This window comes from Pleurodeles waltl, chromosome 7, assembly GCF_031143425.1.
Source record: "Pleurodeles waltl isolate 20211129_DDA chromosome 7, aPleWal1.hap1.20221129, whole genome shotgun sequence".
Taxonomy (NCBI): Eukaryota; Metazoa; Chordata; class Amphibia; order Caudata; family Salamandridae; genus Pleurodeles; species Pleurodeles waltl.
The window spans coordinates 496,574,071-496,589,681 of record NC_090446.1 but is presented as its reverse complement, the minus strand read 5'-3'; the positions used below and the strand labels follow the sequence as shown (position 1 = coordinate 496,589,681).

Sequence of the window (15,611 nt, the reverse complement as noted above, 5' to 3'; positions counted from 1 at the left end):
TTCAAGCTTGTAGTTATCGATACAAAAAGACACTACCTAATATTATGCAAACATATGTTTACATTAGGATAACCCATTCCATGCGGTACACTTAGTAGAATGAATCAAAAAAAATTTCAGTTATGTATCCTGCACTCGTGAAGGCACAGAATACAAAGCATGTGTGTAGTAGACCTAAAAGTATTACCCAGAGTATGTCTTATGATGCAAAATGTAACACAGGCTTCCATATAAAAAAAAGCAATATTAGAGTTCAGCATGCATCAGGCACTCTGTATTCAGAGGTTATAAAATTTGTTGAACAAAAAAAAAAAAAGGTTATGAAATGTAATAACCAAATAGTAGGTACAAATTCCCTTGGTCGTTGTGATGGAAAAGATTACAAATTAGTTCAGTGTGACCAAGATCAGTTGTGTACTTGAGAAACATACCATGCACCTTCATACGCTAGTCTATTAGAAACCATGACTTTTAAGAGCGGGTTGACCAAGTGGATTACTATCCTGTGTTCTGAATGTGTCCATTTTTTTTAAAGAGACCATTCTAAAAGGTCTAGGCAATAGCTGCTTTGGTATCAATGACAGAATTCTCTTTGGGATATTGACCATAACTTATATGGGAAGTTATTGAACATTAATATGTCTCACTATTCCCTACTGCATTCTGCAGAGGTGCCCAGTGCGATCGCTCCCTCATCAAGTGATCATAGTGTGCGGAATTCCTCTTTTATGTTAGAGCCTACTTCAATCACAATTGTGGCCAGGTGCGATTCAATGACTGAGTCATAGCATAAGGACCTACAACAGTAAAGTTTAGTTTTGGTTTGACAGTATTCTGTGTGCATGCAAGGTACATCCTCCTCTTAACAATTTTGCATGCAAGCTAGTCTTCAAGCAGCAGTAGTCCCCGATTAAGTTAGAGGGGGCGATCCCCTTATAATGTAATTTCTTGTGGTGGCCTTATGCATGTAGCTGAGTGGCCTCCGTGCTCAAGTTTAATTTTTCCCCAATGATGTCATGTTAGACTCTCTGTTGTATCCAAGTCTTTGCTCATTAATTGTTGGGTGCTACTATAAGAAAAGGTATGGGAATCACTAAAATGATAACTTCTCTACTGCTATGCAATATTATCCTACATCTCTTGAGTCTTACAAACTAATCAGTATAATATACAGAGCAACTGTTTATTTTCTATATTTGCCATGCAACACAGACTTCATATGTGTTTAAGTAGATAAAATGCAGCTAAAATAATACATCCATCCATATAATATACTACTCAACACAGAGAGATGTCTCAATCTCATTTTACAGTGAGTTTCAACATTATTTGTTTTAATTATTTGCTTTACTTCTTGGTATATTTCGTCATAAATGTATTTTAATTGTTCTAGAATTATAACCACGTCATTGTGATGAGTGTGTGAAGGTTATATTCTAAGTGTATACTACTCGGGTTGCGTAAATTAATATCACACAATGCCTGCGACATACTGTGTGGAGTCAAAATAAATGGAGATTTTATGTTTACTTTGTCCACTAGATAACTAAGCCCAACCCCCTGCAGCACAAGCCATTTTGCTGTCAGCTTACAGTACTGCGGTGTAAATCTGTGAAAGAGCATTGTCTGCAACTAAAGACAAGATTTGAATCCATCTGTATAAGGTGTTCAAACATTTATATATAAGACATTAATACTAAACCCTTTACTAATAGGGTCAACGCTCTAAGGGAATTCTGTGATGCCAGCTAAGCCAGCCTCTCACTGACAATGCATCCAGTATAACAACCTGCACACATGCTACCAACATTTAAAACAATTTGAGGACATTTATAATATTGCCAGAATGCTTCCCATTTAAATGGAATTAAATGTATAAGTATGAAGACAAGATTGGTAATTATTTGTTTAAAAAATAAAACTACATGAAAAGCCTGCAAACTGAAACAAATGTTTTTAAAAAACTGTAATGCAACTCTCATTTCACTTCTGACGCATCATTTAGTAAAACTTGCATGATGCATGCCAATAAACAACAACAATGGTGAATTAGAGTAAAACCATTATTGACAACATAGAAGTAAATTAGGGGATCCAATTAACGAAAGCCACAAAAATGAACTCACAGGTATGTTTTTGCACTGATGCATATTTCTGACTTTCAGAAACTCACAGCAGACGGCCTGGAAACCATACTCCAAGTAAACGTTTGTGAATACCATTTTCCCTGTTACATTTCTTGCCTGCTTATGGACTGCTGTTGATCCTCAAATTCCTGACTGTGAACTTGTGTTTCTCAATCATCCCACTTTCCAGGACAGTTTCTTTGATTACCACTCCTCAAATGTATGCAGGATGACATTATTCACATCTTGCTGCTTATTCAATAACCTACAGTCCTGACGGTGACCCAATAATCACAAAGGGTCGAAACGCCATCAATGTACATGTCACATGGAATCTGTTTTGGGACTGTTCCACCCAGTGACCTATGTACCGTCAATGACTATTTACAACTTTGGTTCCTTTGTTAATTTACTTTTATACACAATTTATTCTTTTGCATAATTTCACTAGCGTGAGCACATGAGCACCTTTTTCTTAAGCAGTACATTGTTGCAACACTGCAAAATGTGGAGTTTCCCTTTCTTTTATTGATGTAGAACGAGTTCTAATTAATACACTAAATGTTTATCAAATGTTTACTTATACTCTATTTTTCAACATGTAACCTTTGCTCTTAAGTTGCTGACTGACCTGTTTCGAGGTGGGTCTTTGAGTAGGGCAGAAACATTCTTTTAAAAGCAAAGTCGTGAAGAAAGCAGGCTGAGTAGGGCACTATAAAACTTACAAATAAACAAAACTGTGTTTGAAATAATATGAGAAAATCTTCCATCCAAGTCCATTCCTTAGGGGTTGAAGATCAAAAGTAGATCAAACAGAGAACCAGAAGAGAGGTCAATTGTATGATCTTGGTGGTTTGCTGATTAGCGAATTGTTAGTCCTACAAGCAGTCATCAAGTTAAAAAGGTTCATATAGCCAGATTGCGGGGCGCCATACTACAGGTTAAAATTAACTAAGATAATCACCTTGAGTGAATTGATCAATAAAATATTGTAAACTTCAAAATGTCTCTTAAATGAATGATTCAGTGGAGTCAGGTAGTCTGCAAAGTATTAATCAGTACATCGAACAAGAAGCTGACACATAGCATCAACAGCCGAATCTCTAAATGTTAACAAGGATGGAAGGTGTTATCAATTGTTGTCTGTATGCGCTCTTTAAAGACAATGGCAACCCCCTTACTCACTCTTTCCTGTCCTTGTGGATACCACTGTAATAGCTGGACCAGAGGTGTCATGCTTCTGGTTTCTGACATGACAAACAAATTTATATTAGTTCATTTAGCAGCAGATGAATTGCATGCTTGTCTGGCAGCAGTAACAATCTTCTCATTATAACTGCTCCTCTGCACTCCCCCAGCAGGCATCTCAAATCCCCCTACCCCCAAGTTTAAAAAGAAGTACAATCAAAAACTCCTATCTTGAAGGCTTACTACTGATAGCCTACAAAGGTCATCTTGCTACAAAAGCATGCAGCTTATTCTGCAAAGCAATGAGGAGCTGGGAAACCCTGCCGTCAGGTTACATCCAGGTCAAAATCATGTCCTTCTTCCTCACCTGCCAGGGATTATAAGGAAGCCCGGGTTTTGGAATTTGCTGTGGAAAGGTCTGAAAAAAGCCGATATGCAGCAGCATTGTTTATAACCTCCAAAATGGAAAAGGGGCTTAAGTATCCCACAACAAAAAAGTGCTCTGTTAAAAAAACAAGCCGTTTCCAAACGGAAACAAATGTGTAATCCAAATCCAAACAAAAACTTGGAAAAATTAAAACAACGTGGACACACATTTACAGCATAGGGAAACAAACCAGTGCTGTGGTAGCTTCAGTACTGAGCAACAAAAAAGCATAAGCATCCAAATGTCAAATGGCACAGGTAAGACCAAAATGTAGGTGTACAGAAGCTGCCACAATTACTAATTAAAACTATAATGACGATCTCTGCAGAACAGTATGCAAAGAGAGCAATGGCCTGAAATCCCCAAATTAAAACTTTTTTTTTTTTTTTTAACTTACTGGAATCTTCCAAGACCAAAATACCAATAAATGTTACTAGTAACGCTGGCATATTGCTAGCAACGAAAGACATCTTCCACCATACTTACCTGTAACACTGTTCACATGCTTCAATAAGCTCTGAACGTAGGTGGCATTCAACGGGACGACCAGAGTGAAGTATTGGGCATAAGACTCAGCAAAACATCACTTAAAACAAACTTTGCCACTAAAACCTCACTTTGAGGATGTAATGTAATGTGTATGATTGGATGTATGTACTGGAGGGGTCAGCTGTTATTTTTACATCCTTTTTTCATCTACTTTGTATACAAATTGTCAACAACTACAATGTACTTGTACTATATAATTGCTCATACCACTCATAAGTACAAATCAAACAGGTAGCACGGGAAAACAGTAAATACATAACTCAGACAAACACTTCTTTCTGGATGAAGGCTCGCTAAGAAAGATTTAAGAGGTCAAAATTAGCTTTCATGTAGTGAGGGTATGGGTCCAATTGACGGAACGGGAGTCCCAGACAATTCTGTGACAAGAGAACAAACAACATTCATGATATAAAATGAAATAAATTATCATTTCATGCACACTTCAACTTACAGAACCACAATTTCAGTAGCCAAATTTAGCGGGAGAGATGCGATCTCACATTAAGTTAAAAGTCAAGAAAAATTATAAAATAAACTCAAAATGTGTATGCCCTGGTAGGAAGGTTCCCCAACATGATCGTCACTTGCACATCACTTTAGATGCTAAAGATTACAGTGCCTGCAAATGGCCTTACAAAAATGACCCGTATGAAGTTAGGCCTTCTTGTTATATAATGGATTGCGAGGTTTTGTTAAACAAATTTTATATTTAAAAAACGTCATCTCTAAAAACAAAGAATCACAGACAGCACATGAACTAAATGTACTACACCATCTTTGAACCCGTCTTAGCTGGTCACATAAAAGAACCCAAGCAAATGTAGCACGTCTTGTACAGGGAAAGAAGGGATTCCCAATGAAACTGTAACGCTGATACACCAAGCGGCAGATTAAGCCACAACATAGGCAACAACAAAAAATCTTGGGGATAAACAATGTTCATACAATTACACTTACCAAATGTGGGAGGCATTTGAAAAGCTCACATGACGAATCAGGGGGACAACCTACGTTGGAAAAATTAAGCGTCAGTGATATAAGGTATTTCTCAGTTAGCACCCTACAAGTTTTCTAACACTTAAAATAACAAGTATTATTAATACACAATGTAACGGTATTCTTTAACAACATGGCAAAGATGAAGGAATTAGTCGGCAGTGAGGCCCTCCTTATGAGGTGGTCAGAAATATAGAGACAGGATAAAAATATTGTTTTTGTTAAACCCGGACATTCTATGTGTATAGCAACTATGTAGATTTGATTTTTTTTCTGTAACATCAGGCACTTTTTGACAGCTTTCAACTAGCTAAAACCGCAGGAAGAAAAAAGAAAGCAACGGGAGAACATGTGAGGAATTTGCGTAAAGCAACTGATTCAACATATTCTCCCTAATTCTAACCTGGGAAACTCAGAATAAAGTGGTAAAAATTGTTCCTGCGTAAAACCATAAAAGGAGCATTATCATTAGCTCAGAGGCAATTTTATGCTTGAAATTTCCAACCAACTCGTAGTGAGGGTCCAACTCACTAAGTCATCTAACAAGCAAGGTGACCACAGAACACAAACATAGCACAGGAGGATAAGCATAACAAAGGAATGAAGTAACTATTGTATCTAACTGACTCACCGTCCCCTCAGACTCGCAGCAGACACCCAGCCATACAGAACCAGAGACAGTCAACTGTTTATAAAAAAATTTAAAAATTAAAAGTAATACTGGGCCTTGCACTCATGCAAAAATGTGCTTTGTAGAGTCACGGACTTCACCCTCCACAAGGTAGAATCTGCAAGTAAGATCAAGGTGCTCTTATTACAATAAACATCAACATTAAGAGACAGACAGCTCCTTAGTTACAAATCTGGATGATGAGGCTCTCTGACATACACAACTTTAAACACTGACATGGCAGTCAAGCACGGTCTAGTAGGTCACTTTCTTCGACTCTGCAGGTCTTGCCTCCGAGAAAGCTCTTCAGACACAAATTGTTCACTCAATGTAAAGCAAAAAAGCTGACAGGCAGTAGAAACAGGTCATCCTAAACACCTTCCTTGATGTAGCATGAAGACCCATACAAAAAAACACTGATGATGATACGTTGAGTCTGCAGTTACTAACTGGGATGACATCAAACCGTGCAGTGGCGTCTACTTGTCAATGGGGTGGTGGGAAAGGAGGTATTAAAAAAAAAAGTCCCTTTTATGTCGAGAGAGACTGCTCCGTCTCTCCTTCCTCATCTCTTTGCAGACTCCCAGAAGCACACAGGCTTCCAGACTCCACTCCAATCTTGACGCTGCTGTCACCAGCATGACAGCAGAGTTGTGATTGGTCTGAGTGGCCTGCTTCAGCATTCAGACAGGGAATAGGGCCCTGTGCACTTTCTCCTCCCGGCTGTTTGGTCGGCCCAACCCGGCTGGCCAAAGCGTCATGCGCACTTATGTACACAAACCACTCCTCCAGCACAGCCCCGCCCCACTCTAAACCAGCTCCAGTGGAAAAATAAAATGATAATAACATTGCATTATTATCATTTTATTTTTCCCTTTTATTCACTTCATAAAGCAGTGGGGGCAACGCTCCTCCGCCTTAGCGGAGAAGCTGTTGCAGGAATACATGCATGGGTGGTGGGGACTAAACCTTTGTTGGCCCGGGATGCAACTGTGCATTCCTGGGAAATTACGGGAGTGTTCACGACCTAGATGTGAAGAGTTCTAGCACTAACGGGGGCACACAATCTATTTCAAAATATAAACTCTGCCATACTGAATAAAACTCTGACACCCTTTAGAAACCCTACACCCTCGAAGACTACCAGGAAACAGCTCTTCAAAAATACAGAAGTACAGTGGTCATGGTCTCACAAAAAGGATAAAGCTCATGGTACAAAGTTTTTCAAAATTGCAGGAGAATGTGTGTGTGACTGCATGTAGTATGGCGCTTTTTCATTCAGAAAGGAGCGCCAATGAGCGGTTTCAGATGATACATACATCTTACATAATTGGTGGGAACTAGTTCATCCTCAGAGGTATCAATTTGTTAAATAAATTATGGGGAGATAATGGCTTTTAAAAAAGTTATCTTTCTCCAGTGGTGGTTATCTAACTGGATGATTTGAACCAGCATTAATCACCAAGCCAGGTGAAACTACGGCACTAGAAGCACTGAGTATTACAGCACATCTCCGAATGCGACTGAACTGAGTCTCTTAAAGAATGCAGACTTTTCTCGTTATGTTCTTTTACCAGTACCACATCACCATCCATGAAGTTTAGCACTACATTTTTCCAGTTCTCATTCATAAGGCATTATCATTTCCAATATGCTCATGCACAGATAGCTTCAGGACAAGGTGAAATAGGAGGGTATGGCGCAAACAACTTTTTTTTAAATTAGTACGTCATGAAGTGGATTACCCAGTGAAGTCAAGTAGCTTTATTTGGTTTTCCACCAAGAAATTTCAGATTTTAGCCATGTTAAAAATCGCATGTGTGTAACCATTACAGGACATCAGCAATGCACCATTTTTTATGCTTATCCACTAGTCACTCTAAACACTCATAAAACTCCTTCCAATAGAAAGGTAACCCATTTTCTGTCAGGAAATTGTGCAGATACTTTAAGGGTAGAATAGATCTTTTAAAGTTTAGACATCCCTTCGTCCTTCGCCGAATTGAACTAGGATTACTAACCTTGGTAAACAGCTCAACACAAAAGGTACTCACTATGTGACTGCTTTTTACACCAGTTTGGCAACACCAGAAACTACAGATCCGAGATTAGCGCTTATGTAATGTAAATTCGTTTGTGACTAACTGAGGTGACATGGTGAGCGAAAGAACGATCGGATAGCATGCTACCCCGGGCAAATGCCACTGTATATAAAATGTCAAGCATTCTTCTCATCACCTTTTGTGTGTTTGAATTTTTTTTTTTTTTTTACAACCATGAGTGCATGCCAACAATTCAGAGAAAAACAAAATGTTGACATCACTACATGTGCACCTGTTTCACAGTAACTCTTTAGAAGACACCATCAGTTCACAGTAAGTGATCATCAATGGTTAGAGTTTTCTCCAGGCTTCCAGAGCGTGATGCTGCTGGTCTTCTCACAAGTGGCTTCACCTGTACCCGTACTTTCTTTAACTTCTTACCAGTACCTGAAGTACAGCATTCTCTAGTATAAGTCTTGCAGGTTTCTGCATCTTTTCTGCTTTCAACCCCTTTCCAACAATCACGTCTTTCAAGTGTCTTAAAAGACTAGCCTCTCCATGGTGGAACTAAACAGCAAACTGATATTTCGTTTCAGCAAACGCCACGTTTCAAACCTTATTAGAAGACAGAAGAAAAGACACCTGTAAAATATGGCTAAGTGCCTTGGTCAGTGGCTACTCAAAAGGGCTGACCCCAGTCCAAGCTGCCAGTTCTCAGGGCTTATCTGGGTGGAAGAGAAAATGGCCCATGGGTAAGCATAGACAGAGGGTGCAGACAATGCTACCTCTAGAGGTACACTTTACTCAAAGCTCACTGAAGCATCAATCCTTTACTGGAAGAAGACAGTGCATTCTCCAGTAACTGTGCAATCAGGATAAGGTGATGTGTTATTCCAGTGTGTAACACCAAGCTGAAAAACAATTCAACTTAATTAGAAGCATTCTAATGCATCAGACGTTAGGTAGCAGGAAACCCTTGCCTCGCCTTATTCTTGCCCCTGGTGAACTCCCAAACATTTACTTTGATGCCATTGGTATTTCACCCCTACCTGGAGTTACGGTGGATGATTCATTTCATATCATCACAGACATCACACCCAGTTACAACATATCACACAACAAAACAATATGTTCTAAGTGCTGAATGAACGGTTTGAATGTATTTAACATATTTGATTTACATAACCTACAGCTATGATTTATTTGAAATTCGAAATCTCAGGGCTGAAACCAGCATCTATAGTAACAGTGGGCGATGTGCCACACTACATGATCTCAACAAATCAATTTTCCAACATGCAAAAGTGAGCCTACTCTCAATGAAAGTAGTCCTACATGCCATAGTACATTGTGTCCTGATCCAAAGGCTATCATCATGTTACACTGGATAATACTAAACACCGAATCGATTTGTATTGAAGCTACAGCACTATATAAAAGCATTGGCAAAGGAAATGTGTCACGGCCCTAAAGGACCGAGCTGTTATCTAAACCACTACTGGTTGACTAACAGACGCATGCACGTGTCAGGATGTGCTTGCATTGAGAGCAATCCTGCAGTGGTATTCTTAAAGAAAACCCATTCCAAGATGCTGTCTGTAAGTGAGTGTGAGAGTGATGCACGGCCCTTTTTAATTGACGGATCTAAAATGGTAACACGGTAACTTATGAAGTGTCAAAAAAAGCAAAAAAACGGCATTCAAAAAGAGAAAAATGAAGTGAGCGGACTAAAAGCACTTTGCAGTTTCCAGGCCCGAGTTAAAAAAAAAAAAGCACAGAATGGGAGGGGAGCAAGAAGAATCGGAGAAGGGTGAGCAAAACCAAAAAAAAAAGAGCATGGAGGAACATAGAGGAAAATGGGGACGGGAATTTTTTTTTATTTTTTTAAAACACACTTCCACTGAGTACTCAATACTAAATTAAACAGTCCCCTGAAATAATGAGTAAAGGGATGTGGTTCATTTAATCAGACTACGATCGGGACAGAATGCTCCTGGGTAAGAACAAAAAAATAACGTAAGAGGAAGGAGAGCTTTTGACTTAAGAGCAAACAAGTTAGGCAGACAAAGCCATCCAATGATGAGCAATGGACTTACTCAAAACCAACTTTAAGTGTATATTACATATTGGAAACATTACAGTCTAGTTACAAAAAGCTATATGTAGCTGAGATCTAAAAATGGTTTACTCAAATACTTGGCCTAGAATCTGAAAGTATCCCGTGGGTTAAAGTAATACAGGAGCAATAAAATATTCCTTCTAGAACGTCCTTCTTGAAAAGGGAACGCAGAACGCCACAAACTTTTCGAGCGGCGCCATTAGAATCTAGAACTCTCACCAGGTCTGCCCACATTGCGATCTATATTCGAGTGCGAGAAGAAAGTGTTTCTCTTCCAAAAACACTTTAGCTAGAGCCATGTTGACGTCCCCTCTTTAGATCCTATCCCCCCTGAGGTCTCCTTCTTTCACTCTACTGTGTTGATGTTTGGCGATGCCCCTCGCACTCTAGTTTCCTCGCCCCCCACCTATCATTTTCTTCCCATGTTACACCCCCCCCCCCCAACAAACTCCTCCTCCTCCTCCTATGCTGATTTAGTACAACAAAAATCACATTACGTTTTTTTTCCGCGGTTTCTGACAAGTGTCTGCATACTTTCACTGATACCGTTCAGACAGCCCTCAGGTGCATCCTTCAGTATACTCTTTCCGATTACAGTTGCAAACTTGCGCGGTTTTCGGTGCTTCCACCCTATTCAATGATTAATACCCTGCGTTGATCCCGTTGCTTGTAACATTACTTCTAACGTAAGATGCTTTAATGTCCTTATTTAATGCCTGAGACAAATAAAATTACATACACGAATAAAGCAAGAGTTATTCTCTCATCACAGCGCAGCTAACCGCACGCCCTCCTACCCACTGTCAAAATCTCATACACTTTCCACGTTCTCTCACGTCCTACCTCTGCGTTTTCAACTGTAGAAAGCTAGCTAGCCTGTCAAAACCCTTCTTGTTCCCCCAGTCTACTTTTTCATCCCTCCAGTCTAATTCCAGCGCCCTCCTTTAGTACTGCAGCGCACAGCTCTAGCTGCCAGTACGTCACAAGAACCACCGGCTCCAACACCCCCTCCAGGCGCCCCTTGGTCCCTTTCACTCACCACTTCTCACAAGCTCCGGCTCCAGCCTCGTCTCCTCGCATTGTGCGTCACAACGGCCGCCTACGCAACATCACTCTGTATGCGACCGGCGCATGCGCTCTTACTTTTTAGTAGCCTTTTCTCTCCTTCCCGGGTTCCTTTAGACCGTTTATAACCGCGCGCTGATATTACAGTACTCTCCAAATAACCCCACAAGTGATATCACGGGAGCGCGCTCGGTTCGCCTGATCAATGTGACGTCACAGCGGCGCGGTTCACAAAAAAGAGGCGTGCACTCAGTGTACTAGTCCCGCGCATGCGTAGCGGAACTTCTGTCAGACTGTCACTCACCAGGATCCTGCTGGATTGCAGGCTTGTGTCCTGGAACCACCGGACGCTGCCTGCTGCTCTCCGATCTCTAGTGCTCCTCTCCGATCTCTAGTGCTCCTCTCCGCTGGCCTCCGGATCGCTCCCCGGCCTAGATAGCGGCTCTCCTCTAGGCCCAGGACACTGCGCTAGCAATAGGCGATCACAACAAGGCGGGCAGTTATTCGCGTATGCGCGTAGGCATATTCCAAATCCACCCAATGGCAGTTTATAGTAGAGAAAAAAATCTCCTCTTCAGAGTATAATTAATAGAGGTTATCGAAGCCTTTTCTGATACATCCCAGACCCTCCGCCTTTCCTTTTAGAAATGTGGCTGTGTTCTTACCGACCGCGACCAGCTTCCAGGCCAGTTACGAATCTGCAGTTGGGAAACCGTGGTTTGCTCTGACGATGACGGCGTGGTCGCGCTCGCCGCGGCGTGCGTAGTGACGTCTATTGTCAGGCTCTGCATAATGTTTGGGTCATGAAAGTTCAAAAGAATGCTGGTTAAACTATCTGACACCCTGATATTTCATGAGTTTTTCCCCTTTCTAACATTGGGCATTGTTATGTATCTACCCCGCAGGAGTGAGCTCCCATTTAAGAAACACTACACTTGAAGGTGTGGCAAAGTAATAGCTGTTTACCCAAAAAGGGGCTGATACTTAGATTTGTCCTGTTAGCAGGGGACTCCTCTTCGCCTGGGAGAGTTACTAGTTTTGACAGGCGCGACTGGGGAGCCTCATGGCCGACGTGCCAAAGTGAGGCAATGCCAGGGGTGTATTGTGGTATGAAAGCGGAAATGCTAGATGTTGCTAATGCTGGCCGTCGAACTTAGTGACGATCACTGACAATGGCAACAGCACGCTGCGATGTTTGGTATGGCCTGGGTCCAGTACGCACGCTTCAAGTTGTGCGTTTGCGTTCACTGTTATACACACTAACCATCCTAAGTTTTTAGATTTCCAGGGAGGGAATTGCTTGCCCCAGCCTGAGTGGCATGGATGTGTGCGACCTGCTTATTGCTGCTTTGTTCTTCCTGCTAGAACCTGTGTGGCTCATCGGTAGATGTTTGCGGGTGTTGTATCTAAGGTAGCTTCCCTGGCAGTTTTTTTTTTAATTTATTTACCTTCCTGACCTCTATTTTTAAATTCAGCCTGGTAAAAATATTGGGCTCCTTGTCTCTTGCATCCGCCACGATCTCCTGATCCTGCAACAGTCCGGGGACGTGTGAGGCGCATATTCCCTCTCAACAATTTGAACCTCGGCACATTTACGGACACTGATTTTATACCCGACTGTATCAACAGTTCCCTTCTTTACTGTGGCTGTCCGCAGTGAGTATTGTTGAAGCAAACAAAATCATTTTCTTTGGTGTCTCAGACAGCATCTGGTTACCAAAGCCAGTGGTTTGGTGGCATTGTGCATCCTGATATTCCAGGTACTTCACATGAAAGTCGATCAGTGGAAACCACACATTGTTGCAAAGTCCTGCTTTGGTACTGACCATTTCTTGACGTGTCAGTGGGCAGGGTTTAGTGCAAAATAAATGACCATGGACTTACCTTTTGACTATCTCTATGGACCAGGAACTCCGTCCAAGTCTCACTTTCCGTAAACCTGTCAATGTGGATTGTAGCTGAGAATCAGTGACAGTGTCCGTCAAATAAGTCTTTCAAAGGATGGATTTGCGCCGCTAGAACAACAGCTTGTGGAGGCGTCTGCCTCACTAGTGTTATGTTTGATTTCACATAGTGATAGTATTTTTTTTGGACAGCCCTATGTGTGATCGCAAACACGCTTTTTGCTGTGCTCTGCTAACTTTGATGTCTGCACAAGTAATTTGCAGGGCCAAGAACAGTAGATGTAACTTTGATTTGTAATCCATCATGCCCTTAAACAAAAATTAAGGCTATGTGTACATATATGTGTGTGTGTGTGTGTATACACACACATATTGATGTGTTGGCATCCCCGCTTGATTATGGCCTCTTATTAATTTACAAGTATCTGGAGTCTGTGTGAGAGCTCAGCTGGCTGTGCGGGCCCATATGCCCTTTGACTTTTCTTGAAGAAGCACAGTCCTCAGGACTTGTATGTATTGTCCATTCCATAGGTTTGAGAGCGTATAAGTGTTGCATGGTTGCATCTTGTAGTCATGCAGTTTTGACACCTTAATGCTTTTTCATGCTTCTCTGACCATGTCCATTCCATTTTACTTCTGGTTCTGTCTGAGTGGCCTCCCCAATGACTACATTTGGTGTGGAATGCATCCAGTATGTTACCATGGCTAGGGAACTGCCCATACATGCTTGAGAATTGAGAATGTGCAACTCATTTCTGCCTCCTTTTTTAATTTTTATTCTTTAAGGTTTTGCTTGTACAACGCTTGACATCTAATGTGATTTTTTTTTTTTTTTATATATGTATATGGATGTGAGTGTGTGTATATATATATATATATGTGTGTGTATATATATATATATAAACAAACTTTAAAAGGGGTTTGAAGCCTTCCCATTACTTACCATTGACTGGCTGCTATGTCACATTACTTACAACGGGCTGGCTCTGGCATGGCTCCACATCGCCCTACTTACCATTGGCTGCCTCACACGTGGCTCCTTGCTAGTCATAACCTCCGTCTTCAGGCCGTGGAGCCTGGACCACGTACTGCTTTTGGGGGCCAGTGTGCTCCCAGTCGAGGTGGCTAGATGCTTCTGATGGTACTTAAAAAAAAAAAAAAAATCCCCATCCCCCACTGACCCATAAAGAGGGGAGTAGGACGGAAACTAATAGATGAGTGCCCTTCACAGTTTACACAGACAGTTATTTACTATTCTCAGTAGAAAGCAGTTTTATCAAAGAGGGCAGGAGGGTTTCTGTTGGAGTTCAAATGCAGAATGGATAGAGAATGTCGATGCAGCTCCCTCCAAAGGGTACAGTCACATCCTTCCTTAATTTTACTAAATTGCAGCTCTGACTTTTCTACGCAAGATCACCCTGTGTGGAGGTACCCCTTTGGGTCAAGTTACAGCAGTTCAAAACCTACACCAACTGTGCCGCAGACCTAACAGCGCCACCTCCTGCTCCTCTCCTCGCAGTAGTGCAACTAACAGGGGCAGATCAGTGATGTCTGAGAAACAGAAAAGGGACTATGGGGAAGAATCATGGAGCGTCATTGGTTCACTGTAAATGCACATCAATCGTGGAAGCAGCTGGTTATTTCTTCCAGCGCAGCTTCGGTCACGAAAGTGCTGCAGTTCTGATGTAGCAAGAGAAACATGCTTTTCTGCTCATGTTCCCTGGATGCCATACAGTAAGCAAGTGTTAGATAACAAACAGCAGAGAGCCTCTTTATTTTTCGTGGCTTTTGAGTCAGAAGCATCCTTTGAGACTTGCACTCAGCCAGGCCACAGCTATCACAGCAGAAATTACTAATTCCATTCATTTAAAATACTCCACATCATTCTACTTCACTTTGCACCATTCCACTCTATGCCAATCAACACCATTCTACGCCACTCCCCACAATGTCACTCTTTGCCTTTCTACACCACTCTGTTGTACGTCACACCACTCTACTCCACGCTACTCTGAGCCACTCTACACCAGCCACTAACCTTTAGCCATGCTGAATAGCAGCTGTGTTGCCGCAAAATATGGCTTAAATGCATTGGTAAAGCCAATAGCTCTTACGTAGTTGAAATCCATTGGCTTTGCCAATGCTAGTTTTTAGGTCTGGTTTGAGAACAGGAGCTGCATATCCTATTGTGACCTGTTGTTTATAATATGCATAGAGTGAGCTTTGGCTCTTTCCAAAAGAATATTTATCTCTCAGCACATATGTATTTTCTGTTTGGTGTATTATTCCACCACCAATGGGGTGTTTACAATGCACAAGGGAATTGGTTAACTCCTCAAAAGTAGAGTGAATCATTACACAATCTTTGGGCCTGATTACAACTTTGGCGGAGGGTGTTAATCTGTCCCAAATGTGACCGCTATCCCGCCCACCGTATTACGAGTTCCATAGGATATAATGGACTCATAATACGGTGGGCAGGATATCCGTCACTTTTGGGACAGATTAACCCCCTCCGCCAAAGT

General features: G+C 41.4%; 1 protein-coding gene across 10 annotated transcripts in view; it reads right to left on the bottom strand.

Moving 5' to 3' along the window:
- The window catches only part of SETD1A (SET domain containing 1A, histone lysine methyltransferase), a 905,198-nt gene extending 893,358 nt beyond the window's left edge, over positions 1-11,840 (bottom strand). For 2 of the 10 annotated variants that reach the window (XM_069244170.1, XM_069244166.1), the window contains exons 1-3: positions 11,157-11,365; positions 5,918-6,074; positions 5,248-5,297 (exon numbers count right to left, since the gene is read on the bottom strand). The gene's annotated coding sequence lies outside the window, so the exon portion shown is untranslated. Of the gene's footprint in view, positions 1-5,247; positions 5,298-5,917; positions 6,075-11,156; positions 11,366-11,486 lie in introns of those variants that run through there. The other 8 variants (XM_069244167.1, XM_069244168.1, XM_069244163.1 and 5 more) reach the window with 8 other exon arrangements.
- Between the last annotated feature and the right edge of the window lie 3,771 nt (positions 11,841-15,611).